The sequence below is a fragment of the Convolutriloba macropyga genome, chromosome 2 (genome assembly GCF_964194025.1).
Source record: "Convolutriloba macropyga chromosome 2, txConMacr16.3, whole genome shotgun sequence".
NCBI lineage: Eukaryota > Metazoa > Xenacoelomorpha > Acoela > Convolutidae > Convolutriloba > Convolutriloba macropyga.
This window is the reverse complement of record NC_134469.1, coordinates 26,340,561-26,353,799: the sequence shown is the minus strand read 5'-3', so window position 1 is coordinate 26,353,799 and position 13,239 is coordinate 26,340,561. Positions and strand designations below refer to the sequence as shown.

Here is a 13,239-nt window from a genome sequence, read left to right as displayed (position 1 = left end):
TAATTGAAGTGAAAACATAAAAACAGACATCAAATGAAATTGAGTAATTGCATTAAACCAAACTACTAATCAATAAGGCACAAAAAATTGAGAGCCGAAGGATCAAAGTCAATTACGCTACTCAAGAAGATGAAGGTCAAAGAAGATGGAAGAAAATCATTTTTGTTCTTCGTTCAGCAGGTTGCGTATTCTGTTATCTTTTTGAATGTCTCTTAAATATTATCATACGCAACTTTGCTGTCAAATTAAATCCCTGAAAACTAGGTAGCAGCTTTAAAAAGTATATAATAATTTTGCTTCAAAATCTACAAAAAGAACAAGGTTGTCTGCTTTATGAATAATTTTCCAGATTTAAAAACTTTCTTTACATTTGGAGCGGAATGGTACGCATTTCTTTACAGATTTTGTTAACTGAAATTCTAATTAACTAAAAGCTAAAGTAGAACTGAGAATTGGGAGTCATAGAAAGCAACAGGAACAGTCGAAAATATATACAATTTAGAAGTATTTTCTTTTTCTAGAAAAATTAAGTGATGTGTTGTTTTTATCTTGCAGATCCAATATTCAGTCAAAAATGAGAAAGAACTAGAGACGTGGATAATAGGTATAGCATAAAGTCCCAAAAGCTGCTAAATCAAATTTGTTTTTTACAATGACATTGATCTTTTTCTTATGTTACTCAAAAACGTGATAATGTACCTATACATTTGTATTTAACCGAAGAACATGAAAAACAGAGACTCTTTCTTTCAAAAAAGATATCGGATTCAACAGGCCAGATACAGCAGCAAAAATATAAAAAGAGTTGATTCATATTTTTGTTTCCTTCTCAATCTCTTGAAATTTTTTATAGGATTTTTGTTTTCAAGGACATCAAAAAATGCTTTTGAATAAAATTTCACGCAATAACACCAGAATAAACTACATAATAATACATTGTATTAGAAGTCTATCTATGAGTTCAAAGAAAACAGATTTATTTAGGTTTAAAGAAAACTTCTGCATCTGGTCAAAATTTTTCGATTCCTGTGTTTTATTTTAATTTTCTGGTTTGGTCATAGCGGAAAGATATTGAAATAGAAAAATGCTGGAAATTTAAGGGAGTTTTCCTTGGAATATTGTGTTTTGTTTGTACGCAAAACTATATTATCCAATATCTTTAGAAATACAATTTTACAAAATTTGGATAACAAATCATTATTTTGTATAATTTGAAACCCGCCCTACCGAGCTCAAATTTCCTCCATAGTTTTAAATTTTTTTTCCGTTTAATATTTTAAACAGCTCCCATTTTCAACCTGCAATAAAATGTGTTTCTTTATTGAAAATCAAAAGTTAACTGAATGGGCTATAAACTGATGTGTTGCTTTACTCTGTAGAATATGAAAACTAGAAGTAAAAAATCCGGCCTCGCATATATTTCCGATATCAAAAAGTCGACAATTTTCTGTAAAGACAATTGCCCGACGCTTTCTCAAGTATCCGAAAAACTGAAAGGTCGGCTGATTTACGATTTACCGACCAAGAGATTCTCAAGAATTCAAGATCTTTGATTTAACGGTCATTTGATTGAATAGATCGCTAATCATCTCGTTGAAAATGAATTTCTCGATTATTTTTGAAAACAAATTTTCTCCAAATTCAAAAAAGAAAACGTTTTCTGATTTATTTGACTCAACTTTTTACAAAAGCAAAAGGCAGAATTTTGAAATAAACTGATTAATTTGTTCAACTAATAAAAGCCATTTTTGAAGTAAATGATTGTTCTACAAATAAAAGCTTCATTTTCATGTAAATAAAAAACTAAGAAAAAATCAAGAAGCTTTTTCTGAAAACAAAAACACTAAATGAAGCGCACGGTTTTATATGTTTACAAAATTCGTCAAAAATTCTCCAAATTAATTGCATTATTAAAGAAAAGAACTGTTTACAGGACAAGAAATTCGAGTTTTTTTTTTAATTTTTGAGCAAAACATTCACAAACAGACGAAGTCAAATTGCATTTCTCTCTTCGTTAGTACAAGAGGTCCTCAGCATAAGCACTAAAATGGTTCCATTTTCCGGCCTTCCATTCAGAAAACGATGCAATTGCATAAAGAAACCGAGAACTGAGAGCAACTGAACTAGTCAGAAACAGAAGTGACCAGCTCATCGGCCAATATACCAACGGCCCTAAATAAAGAAACTATCTGCATCTGAAGGAGACCTCCAAGACAAACCATAAAAAAAGTTTTCAATAGGATAAATTAAAAGGGACAGAGCAAAAGCACAAGAATGAACGCTAAAATTTAAAAACTACTAATAAAAAACCTATTAGAACTACTATTGAAAAACCTCTGAACTGAGAGCAACTGAACTAGTCAGAAACAGAAGTGACCAGCTCATCGGCCAATATACCAACGGCCCTAAATAAAGAAACTATCTGCATCTGAAGGAGACCTCCAAGACAAACCATAAAAAAAGTTTTCAATAGGATAAATTAAAAGGGACAGAGCAAAAGCACAAGAATGAACGCTAAAATTTAAAAACTACTAATAAAAAACCTATTAGAACTACTATTGAAAAACCTCTGAGAACATACTAAACCTATATAAGGCTGGCAGAATTACTTACGGGTAAAAAAACAAAGTAATAGAAAAACTCAAAAGATAAGTCTGAATAAGTCTGAGAAAAACACAAGTCTCAATGAAAAAGCAACAAACCGGTTTCTTGAAAACGAAAAACTAGCGCAAGTTACAACAAAACTCCCATTGCATCCAAGTAAACCAACAGCGACTTCCTCAAGAAACGAAAGGTCAAATATGCTTGTTGGCTTAGCCTAATCCAAACCTAAAAGACTTTCAACAAAACTTAGCACTAAAAAAATGCTGAAACTGGATTCAGGAAAGTAAGCAAAAACAGCGGAACCCAAACAACAAATGGAACCAAAGACCGTTGACAACTTCAAATTGGATTGTCATTTCAACTGATGAAGATCTCTCGGCTGATGTAGAGAAAGACGAAAATGAGAAAAAGTTCTACTAAGATGCCACTCTACGTTCAATCCTTGAGAAAATTTCAAAAAGGAGTTACTTGAATCACTCCTCGTCCAAAACTCGTTGAAGAAAATATCTGATACCTATATTTTCTTCAACGAGTTTTGGTCGAGGAGTGATTCAAGTAACTCCTTTTTGAAATTTTCTCTAAGACCAAATTATAAAAGTGGTTAAGAATTTTAATGAAATTATAAGCCTCAAAAGATCATAGTTAGAAAAACAAACATACGGATTCAGACCATCGAGGCATCTAAAATACGCAAACATAGGAGCTAAAATGGGATTTATACCCTATCACTAACCATGAAAATTGATAAATTTTGCTTCAAATGCTTGATAAAATTAAGAATAGAACAACTGCAAATCTGTTTAACGAGCAGCTGGAAAATTCCACGATAGTGGTTAATGTATAAACTGTATTTAAATCCTAGAAAGCTTAATTGACAAACAATTGCATAATAGACACAGCTTTGCCAATTTAAGTAGACAAATAGCAAATTATGGCTCTCGAGACAATCGGTTTCTGAATTGGATCATAATCATAAGTAATTAATCAAAAATCAAGCTTTAGACTCATCATTTTTGTGGGTAAGTATTAGCTGTACTATTAATAAATTTATATAATATTGGCGCTGTAATGGTATCCAAGACAAATGTCCAAATAAAGGACTTTGGACTAGGGGAGGACAATCGTCACCGCCAATAAAATGACCAAAAATATTTCGGCGAAATAAAGAACGACGAAGAGCTCAAGGAAGGCAACAGAGAAGCGAAAAAAGGACACAGCCTTAATTTTAGATGTCAGAAAGCCAACCGGTTGAGGTAAAAGGATACCAGAAAGCAACTTGTTTAAAGCTTGAAATCCATCCAAGGAGAGAACTGATCGCTAGACCTACGAGACCTCTGAGCCAATCTATCCTGGACATTGAAAGATAAAGAATTGAATTACATGTCCACAATACTTCAATTTTTTCTGCTTGCTGCTCATTATGTAAAGAGCGTATTATGGCGCTTGCAGGAAAGATATGCGGGTTCGCATCCTGTACCGTTCCATTTTCTAACTACATGCGCTTGCTTAGGGCACTCTTAATACCACCAAGGAGGCTCGGTAATAATGTTTGCACAAAATGTTCCGTCCACTTTCATTCATTTTTAACTTAATTATCAACCAAATGATGCAGAGATAAAAATCATTACATACTGGTCGAAAATTACTGGAGTATCAGCAAAAAAATTTTAAACTCAAATCACTAAATGAATAAAATAATGCCGCATTCGAGGACCGATGCGACCTGCCTTTAAAGAGGATACGAGAAAAGACAAACAACAATAACAACAAGCAACATCAATTACAATCAAACCTCGCTGTCTTTTCGAAAACACTAAACAACAAAGTCAAACGAGAATCCAATAAAAACTAACTAAAAAATTTTAACATGAATTTCACTACAAAAATAAAGGACTTGATGAGAACCAGTCCTATTTTTGAAAACAATTAATTTCAAAGTCATTAAACCCATTAGCTATCAATTGAAATCATTAAATAGGTTTATTTATAACTTCATAGCAAGCCATCGAGACTTCCTTGTCGAGAAAAGGTCATATGACAAATACAAGCAAAAAAAGAAAAGTCAATTATATTTAACAAACAAATGGAGCTGAAGCGATTAAAACCATAAACTATTAAGTAAAAACAACAAAAATGTCCAATAACGCCTTCTTTTAACGGTACCTTCCAATAATATGACAATGTGCCAAGAGGACAAAAAAGAACTTCAAAATGCGTAAGTATCAACAAATGGCAGACATTTAATCAGAACTTGAACCAGAAATAAAACCACTATCCATAAATTTAAATTGTCTTAAAAGAGGATGTGAACTGTCTTTACTGAGATTAAGCTACAAGTTCAGAAATCTGTCTATACCGAGATTAAGCAATAGGTTGACCGAAATGAGTTTGAAAAAGGCAAAACTCAAAAACCCATTATTTTTATGAAACCATATATTTTCCGTCATAACAACCATGAAGCCCATTGAGATTGTCATTGGTGAGATTAAGTTCAAAAAGCTTCAAATGGGACTTATTTGATCATTAATAAGCCATATAAAGAGACTAGGTGAAAAACAGCAAACAGAACAAAAATCGAACTGCATGCAAGACACCAGATTTTTATTAAAACAGAGCCTGCAGGCCATAAAACTCTCAAACGAAACATGAAAACAATACAGATTAACGCTTGGTGCACCCGAAAATCGGTGGGTCCTGTCATAAGAGGCAGTAGACATCATTCGAAAACATTTCAAAACTTAATCTACAACTCCATAGGAAGACAAAGAGACCTGTCATTATCCATATTATCCACTAAATGACGACGAAAAGAACAATAAATAAAGGTAAAAAACAGAATCCTATTTAATCGAAACGAAAAAACAGTGCCGAGTGAAACAATGAGATCCTCGCTAAACATTATAAAAGTTCTACAAAAATTGCTTTGCTGCCAACAGGACCTGTCGTTTAAAAGATTAAGTAATAACTTGACAAAAAAGAACCTAATTTCGGCGAACATCAAAAAGTCTTAAAAATAATAAAAAGTGGAGAGTAGTTTCAAAAATACTAGAAAGAACCAAGCTATATATTGACAGTAATAAAATAAAGAAGGGAAGTTTAAATGAAGACACATAATTCCTTATAACAGATATATATATATATATATATATATATATATATATATATATATATATATATATATATATATATCTTGTGTTTTGTCTGCATTTAATGCCTGTAGTCTCATGTTTCAGCCTCGCTAATCAAAGATCTAATTCGTTTCCTTAAGTTGTATGCGTGAAACTTTTTATTGCTTTCAGTTGATACGTAATGAACCCTTTCGATTTTATATATATATATATATATATAAAATCGAAAGGGTTCATTACGTATCAACTGAAAGCAATAAAAAGTTTCACGCATACAACTTAAGGAAACGAATTAGATATTTGATTAACGAGGCTGAAACATGAGACTACAGGCATTAAATGCAGGCAAAACACAAAATTTCACTTAAAATTTACGAAGAAAAGCTGTCGATGCCGTAAAAGCAACAACTAAAAACAAAGTAAAAAAAATTGGGAAAAAAATTTTAAAACAAAATAATTGCCCCAAAACAATCCGAACGATTTTCGATTGAAAAAATTCACGATGAGACCAAAACTAGCCTTGATATTGCTAAGTGCCATTAAAAGTACGTAAGAGTCCATTGGAAACACATAAAAACACTACGATAAAAAGTGAGTATATCAAAATATGCATTTTGGGTAATTATCGAGTTGAATTAGCAAAAGATCCGTAAAACATTTCCTCCAGAACACTCCCATAAGAAGCAGAAGTTAAACTAGCCCTCTTTGGAGTTTACAAAAATTGTGCAGTTTCTGGGTCCGTGTTAACGGCAAGTTAAAACAAAGGGAGCCCAAGAAGCAAATTTAGTGCCAGTTTGATGAAAAAAGGACTTCTTTTTGAAAAAATTAGCCAACATATTGTTCAAATATGTCAGATCAAACAATTCAGTGATAATCCTCAATCGTTAAAGATAAATCCAAGTATACTATCATTTTAGCAAAACTGACAAAAACTGGGACAAAAATTACGGAAAATTTGAACAAAAATAACGGAAATCAGTCACATGCTCACAAAACTTTCAATATCGATAACTCCGAAAAAACGGTAATTAAGAAAATTTTTTAAATTATATATTCTACGCTGGCCGGGCTTTCTAATGATATCACTCTCTACAAAGAATATATCAATCGGTCAAAATTGACTGCGCAAAAAAAACAGTTGAGCACATAGTTCCTCCCCCGGTCGGGACGGAAAATGTTGTCGAATAAACCGAGTTTAGATACAACACACTATTATGGCGCCTGGGTCAAGAAAACAAAAACTTAGGCATAAATATCATTAAAAATATACATTTTGTTTCTCGGGAGCAAAGATACATTTTAAAAGTTACCAACAAATACTTAGTTACGAACAGATTTACCTAAACTGGACACTCTGATACTAATTGTTGGCTTATGCAGAAATTATTATTATCGACCTCTAGAAGTCGGGAACAACAGAATATAGCAAAACGTCAATTTCTGAGCTAATTTCACACATCCCGATAAATAAAAGTTTTGCGGCTAAATCAGGCTGCTTACTACGTTTGTCACCTCAACACCAGATTTTGATCAATAAGTTAATTTTCGCAGCGATTGTTTTGGCTTACATAGAAACAATCGCTGCAAAAATTAACTATCTAAGCCATCGCAATTCGACAAATATATTCTCGAAAAATATTATATTTGTGAGATTTGCGACAAAGAAGTGTCCGTAAAAGATAGACGGGAAAGAGTTAACAAATTATGCCATAAATTTCATTTTGTTCGAGGTCTCTAAAAGATGGAGACTTTTGCCCGGAGAGTATACAGTAGCCCGTGAGTTTTTCCAGTTTGTAGACTCTTCTAGTTAACTTTATTTCCAGCCTAGTCGTACTAGGAATTATTAAGGTTGATCCAGCTCGGAATAATATCAAAGAGGGGTGAGACCGGACCATTCCCGACAAACTATTGTCGAGATTTGTCAAATTCATTTGCACGCATTGGAGAGGATCGGTCGAGTCTGTAAATGTCAACACCTCCACGGTTCTCAGAGTTTGTAAGAGGGCAGTGATAATAGACAATAGTTGCACGTATTCTTTCTCTGAGCAAGTAAACTCTACAAAACTGAATGACAACATTTGCAACTGCATGCTTTCAAAATAACTAATATATTCCGCTAACTGATAAATATTAGAACATCGTAAGAATAGAGTTTTCAAATCATAGAAGGCAGAAACTATTCTAGGGAGCAAATAAAGATCAGTTTCAACGGTTGTACATTTTAGCTTAGTATTTGGGACTACAACATTGCTGTTGATTGTGATGCCGAAATAGCTGAAAAACTCGAGCGAAGGGAAACTCGATGTCAATGTCGTCAGATGGCTTGAGTTGGAACCACAGCCCATGTTCAATCTCAAAGTCTTCACTTTCGGAAACACGACGGCATTTAAGGGCTTCTCGAAATCTTCAATACTGAATCCATCTATTTCAAGCTCCTTCAGCCGTTTCATGTGACATAAAAACTGAAGTTTCATTCCGTTTTGAGGGGTTCGAGTTCGAAGAGTTAATTTTTCCAAAAATTCCGATGCGCGAAGAACTTTCTGAACATCTAGAAAGTTTAAGTTACTGACTGTTATATCAAGGTGTGCGAGGTTCTTATAATACGAAAATTTGGGATCCAAACCGAAGCCAGTTAAAACTTTGATACTTATCCTAGCATTTTTAGGATTCATCAGGCTGCAGACAAGTTCGCAATAACTAAAAATTTCTGCAGTACCAGATAACTTGAATTCCAAATTTTCCATTTTTTGAAAAAGGCTCGGAAATTTCTGTATTGCGGTTAGCAGATCTCTATTGCCGACACCAAATGTAGATGTAAAGAGCGCACTTTCAAATTTCCAGTTAGTTTTTGCAACCATGCTAAGAAACTCTAGACTATGCCGACAGGAACCCGCTTGTTCTTCTTGATATGAAGGCGACAATCCGTATGTTTTCCATGATAACAGTAATGGCCAGGAATTTATGCGGTTGTAAAAGGAATCAGATGTTGCCCGCAAAGCCAAAAGTGAGTTGAACTCGCCTGATCGTATCAGAAGCTGGCATATATGTTGTAAAAGGTGCTGTGGCAAATCTTCAAGACTTGGTTTACGGCTACACTGAACTAGGTCAAGTTCTAAACTGTTTTCTTCGTCATGTTTACAAGAAAAACGACTGCTTTTGCGGTATTTCAGAATTGAATTTCTCACAAGGTTTGCAGTGACTTGAAATGGATAGGCAATGACCAAAATATAATGAAAAAATTGGTGAAAAATTGTTCCTGTATTGATTTCCATATCGACAGGTAACTGATCAAAAATAATGTAAGCAATATTTATCCTCAATCAAGCCATATTGTAACTTGAAACAGTTGTTTGACATGACGTGGAGAAAACAGCGTCAACATTCGAGTTAATATAACATATAACCGTCGTTATAGAGTAGTACACCAGCTACTATACATAGTGACGTCAGCCCCATTTATATACAAACTTATCTGCTAAAGTTTAGCCAACGAGTGATTCTATGAACAAAGAGAGTGGTGATCTCTGCTCTCGTTAAAACTAAAGGTTCAATTTTTCCACCAAAATATGCTTGGCGTACATCACCAAGGTTTTTTAACGGTGTTCTTAGAAATAATTACACACAATTTGAGAGAATGAAAAAATGGGCGCATTAAATACAAAACAAACCTTCTCCTGTATACAAATGAAACAATATACAACCATATTAGTTAGCTTTGCAAATCAAATTCGGAAGAAAATGCTGTCTTCTGCGTTTATTTGAACTAGTGAAATGAGTAAACCCTTTTTCAATGAGAAACAAAGAACATAGGACAAGTCCTGAATTACAGTCCAGCGAAATATAAAATCTAATAACCTGAATATTAATAATTTCACAAGAACTAGACTCTGGGTGTCTACAGACTACATGATCAACCAAAAGTAACAACATCAAAGCAGAAAAAAAAACAATTTAAAAAGGTTTTCTTTCGAATATTTTTGACGTGGAAGAACATGTGGTTATATACTGAAATCTTGACTATACACTGAACAAAGTATGGTTATTAACGTTAAAAGCACATAAAAATCCTTGATTAAATACACAGGGGGTCAGTGGCAAAAACACCAAAGAACGGAAATAGTGAAGTAAATTCCCTTCAACTGTTCGAAAACAAACGACGTTTTGGTGTCAGGGAAACTATTAGATGCCCAAAAAATATGAAATTGAACAAATTTAGCCGGAACAGAAAGCCTACGCAATTCGCTATTTATCAAATTAAATGAAAAGACAAAAAATCATGGCAAAACTACAGAAAATATTTTAGTAAAACAGAGCGTCATAGTGGTGAAAACAATTAATAATCAGCCAAATACGTTGAGTAAGTTCAATTCTGCCTCTCCAAAAAAAACCCAATTTAACCTATTATTGGTGACACTATATGCCAAGACGACAGAAAGAGCAACAAATGGAGTTATAATTTAAAAACTCATTAATTCTTTGCACAGAAAACGCAAAGCCAAATTATCTATCAAATGAGAACATTAAACAGATTCATTTAAGCTTCGTTCGGAAACCAAAGGAAATCTTCTTAATTGAGGATAAGCAATGAGACAACAAAAGGAACAACAAAAACCTTCAAAATTGAAAAAAATCACTAATATTATACAACAACAAAGTGTCAAATTCATAAAAATCGTTACCTATTAACTGCAAACATTCAATAGGTTCAATTGTGTATCAATAGAAACCCAAGACTGCTTGTCATTAAAGCGACCAGCGAGCAAACAAAAAATACGGTGAAACAAGAAATGCACTGCTCTTTTAAATAAAAAAAACTCCGAAGTCATAAAAACCACTAGCCGCCCACTGAGGGATTAAAAAAAGCAGATAAGAACTATTAGAACAGCTCTTTGACCTTTAAAATCATTTGCGAAAATTGAAGAACTAAAACCGGGAAAACAGAAGTCAAAAACCAAAATTTTGTTCAGACACCACTCACATTTCAAAAAGCACTCGAACAAATTTCTCACTCTACTTTAAAAACAGATTGAAAACGTTTACGTTTGAAAAATAATCCTTTTTTATCTCCCATTACGACTCCAGTGTGACAAAATCTCTACTATTATTTGACTTCTTATTGAGTCGAAAAGAGTGAAGATCTGAAAAAAAAACTAGCACCCCAAATCCTTTAGATTGCAATAATGCTCAATAAAAACGTTTTTCTATCACAAGATCATAAAAAGAACTTTACTAAATGCGTGTGGAAAGTGAAAGCTCACACTCCAAATATATAAATCAGTGACTTTCGGTAATCGCATTGCATCTACATGACCGCTGCAAAACTTATTTCCCATCATATATGGTATAGGAGAAAAAAGAATTTAAGCTGCTACTGCAGTTAATTGGTCACCTGTGCTCAATTAGAAGAAAATGTATCCTAAGACACCTAGCAGGCAATAGATACCTATTTGAAATTGATAATATTTTTACTATTTATAATTTACTAAGTTAGGAATTTCAGTCTGACTGGATTGTGCATTTGGTTTAAAAGATCTCTGACATAAGAAAGGATCCGACAATGTTAACCGACTGGTTAACTGTGGAAGACGAGGTTCAATTGTTCTAAAAAAGGGCAGCTGAGAACAGGCTACTGTAGGCCTAATGCTGATCCGCTGCGATTCCGCAGGAACCAAAATTATTATTCTAGAAGCCGCGCGAGTGAGCACTAAGGGGACATCCAGCCGTCGATGTTTGCTGAGCTACCAGTTACTGAGCTTGCCACTTTAGCAACTTTAGCTGCCCTATTATAGTAGTATAAGTGTTTACTACTGTGATAACAATAAACTACTGTGAAAGTTAGTTATTCAATGCAGAATAATTGACAGCGCAATTGTTTTTTTCATCTGGTAAATTCATATTAACACGAGGATTCAGAGATATCCATTTTTACAAAACTAAAAAGTACTCAAGTCGTTCTACGGAAAAATGCTTCAATTTGAGCTTCGACAAATTGACAGTGAAAAGATCTTTTCAACTCAAAATACAACGTTTTTGACAAACTTGAAATGTATGTTAGAGGATTCTGTGCTTTGCACAGTGTCGCGCGAGTCGTCTTTTCATTATAATAGGGCAGCTAAAGTTGCTAAAGTGGCAAGCTCAGTAACTGGTAGCTCAGCAACCATCGACGGCTGGATATCCCTTTAGTGCTCACTCGCGCGGCTTCTAGAATAATAATTTTGGTTCCTGCGCAATCGCAGTGGATCAGCATTAGGACTACAGTAGCCTGTTCTCAGCTGCTCTTTTTTAGAACAATTGAACCTCGTCTTCCACAGTTAACCAGTCGGTTAACATTGTCGGATCCTTTCTTATGTCAGAGATCGTTTAAACCAAATGCACAATCCAGAGTAGTATAAGTAAATGACTAGCAGTAGTACTAGGGGGGTCACGCACTGTAAAGAAAGGACCCCCTCTAAATCTTTACATTTGACCACTAAAATTCTTCGGAAAAGCCCTGGCGCGATGGGACAATATATGAAGACAAAATCAGAACATGAGTTTGGAAAAATTGTCTAGCAAGATCTTTTTTCAAATTACAGTTCCAGTAAACAGAAGTTAAGTAAAATCGATAAAACTGTTTCAATGAGTACCCGAGTTACGAGAGACGAAATTGATGGGGGTATTACAAACTTGGTTTTTGATTATGGAAACCGAGAGAGACCTCCATGGCGTTGCTGTTCCAATACCGTAGTCCCTCGATCAGAGATCATATTTTTCGTTCAAGTGAGTATTATAGTGCTCACGATTAATCTCTGTTTTGCCATGCTATTCTTGATATCGGAGAGTTGCGAAGAGAAATCAATTTGGACTGCACTGCTTTCGAGTCTTGTTGGTTATATTTTACCCCATCCTAAATTATGAATAAAGTCATTCTCACAAACGATAGGATCTCCATGGCGGTTGTAGGCCCAAGTGGTTCTGGGAAAACTGACCTCATATTCAACATGTTGCAAGGTAGGTCCTTCTACCCAGCATTTCTCAAAATTTATTGCTTCTACAAAGAGTTCCAGGACACATTTACAGCTATACAACAAAAATACCGCACAATGAGTTCATCAAGTTTTCCGGATTGGATATAACGAAAAAAATTTTGGACTGTCTGCTCGTTTATGATGACTCATGCGAGGAAATCTTTAACGACAAAGAGTTTGTGAAAATATCAACGTCAGGAAGACACAGAAAACTTCATGTGATCTACATCAAACACAACTTATTCCAACAGAGTAAATGGTCGCGGACAATTGATCTAAACACAACTCATAGAGTTTTATTCAAATCATTGCGTGATTTTCAGCAAATAGTATACCTCGGAAAACAGTTAAACTGTCTTCAATTACTCAAGGACGCATACAAATTAGCAACAGCTCAACCCTATGGACATTTAATCATTGACCTGGATCCTAAAACAAGTCGAGGCTTACGATTTTCTTCTCAACTCATTGGTCCCGAACCATCAGTATTCTATATTTCT

The 13,239-nt window shown here is 34.3% G+C and overlaps 2 protein-coding genes across 4 annotated transcripts in view; both read right to left on the bottom strand.

Moving 5' to 3' along the window:
- Window positions 1-3,436, bottom strand: part of LOC142335214 (uncharacterized) — a 56,224-nt gene extending 52,788 nt beyond the window's left edge. For both annotated transcript variants that reach the window (XM_075383606.1, XM_075383607.1), the window contains exon 1: window positions 3,338-3,436. The gene's annotated coding sequence lies outside the window, so the exon portion shown is untranslated. The remainder of the gene's footprint in view (window positions 1-3,337) is intronic.
- Window positions 1-13,239, bottom strand: part of LOC142358564 (uncharacterized) — a 319,087-nt gene that overhangs the window by 125,882 nt on the left and 179,966 nt on the right. The gene's annotated exons all lie outside the window — the stretch shown is intronic.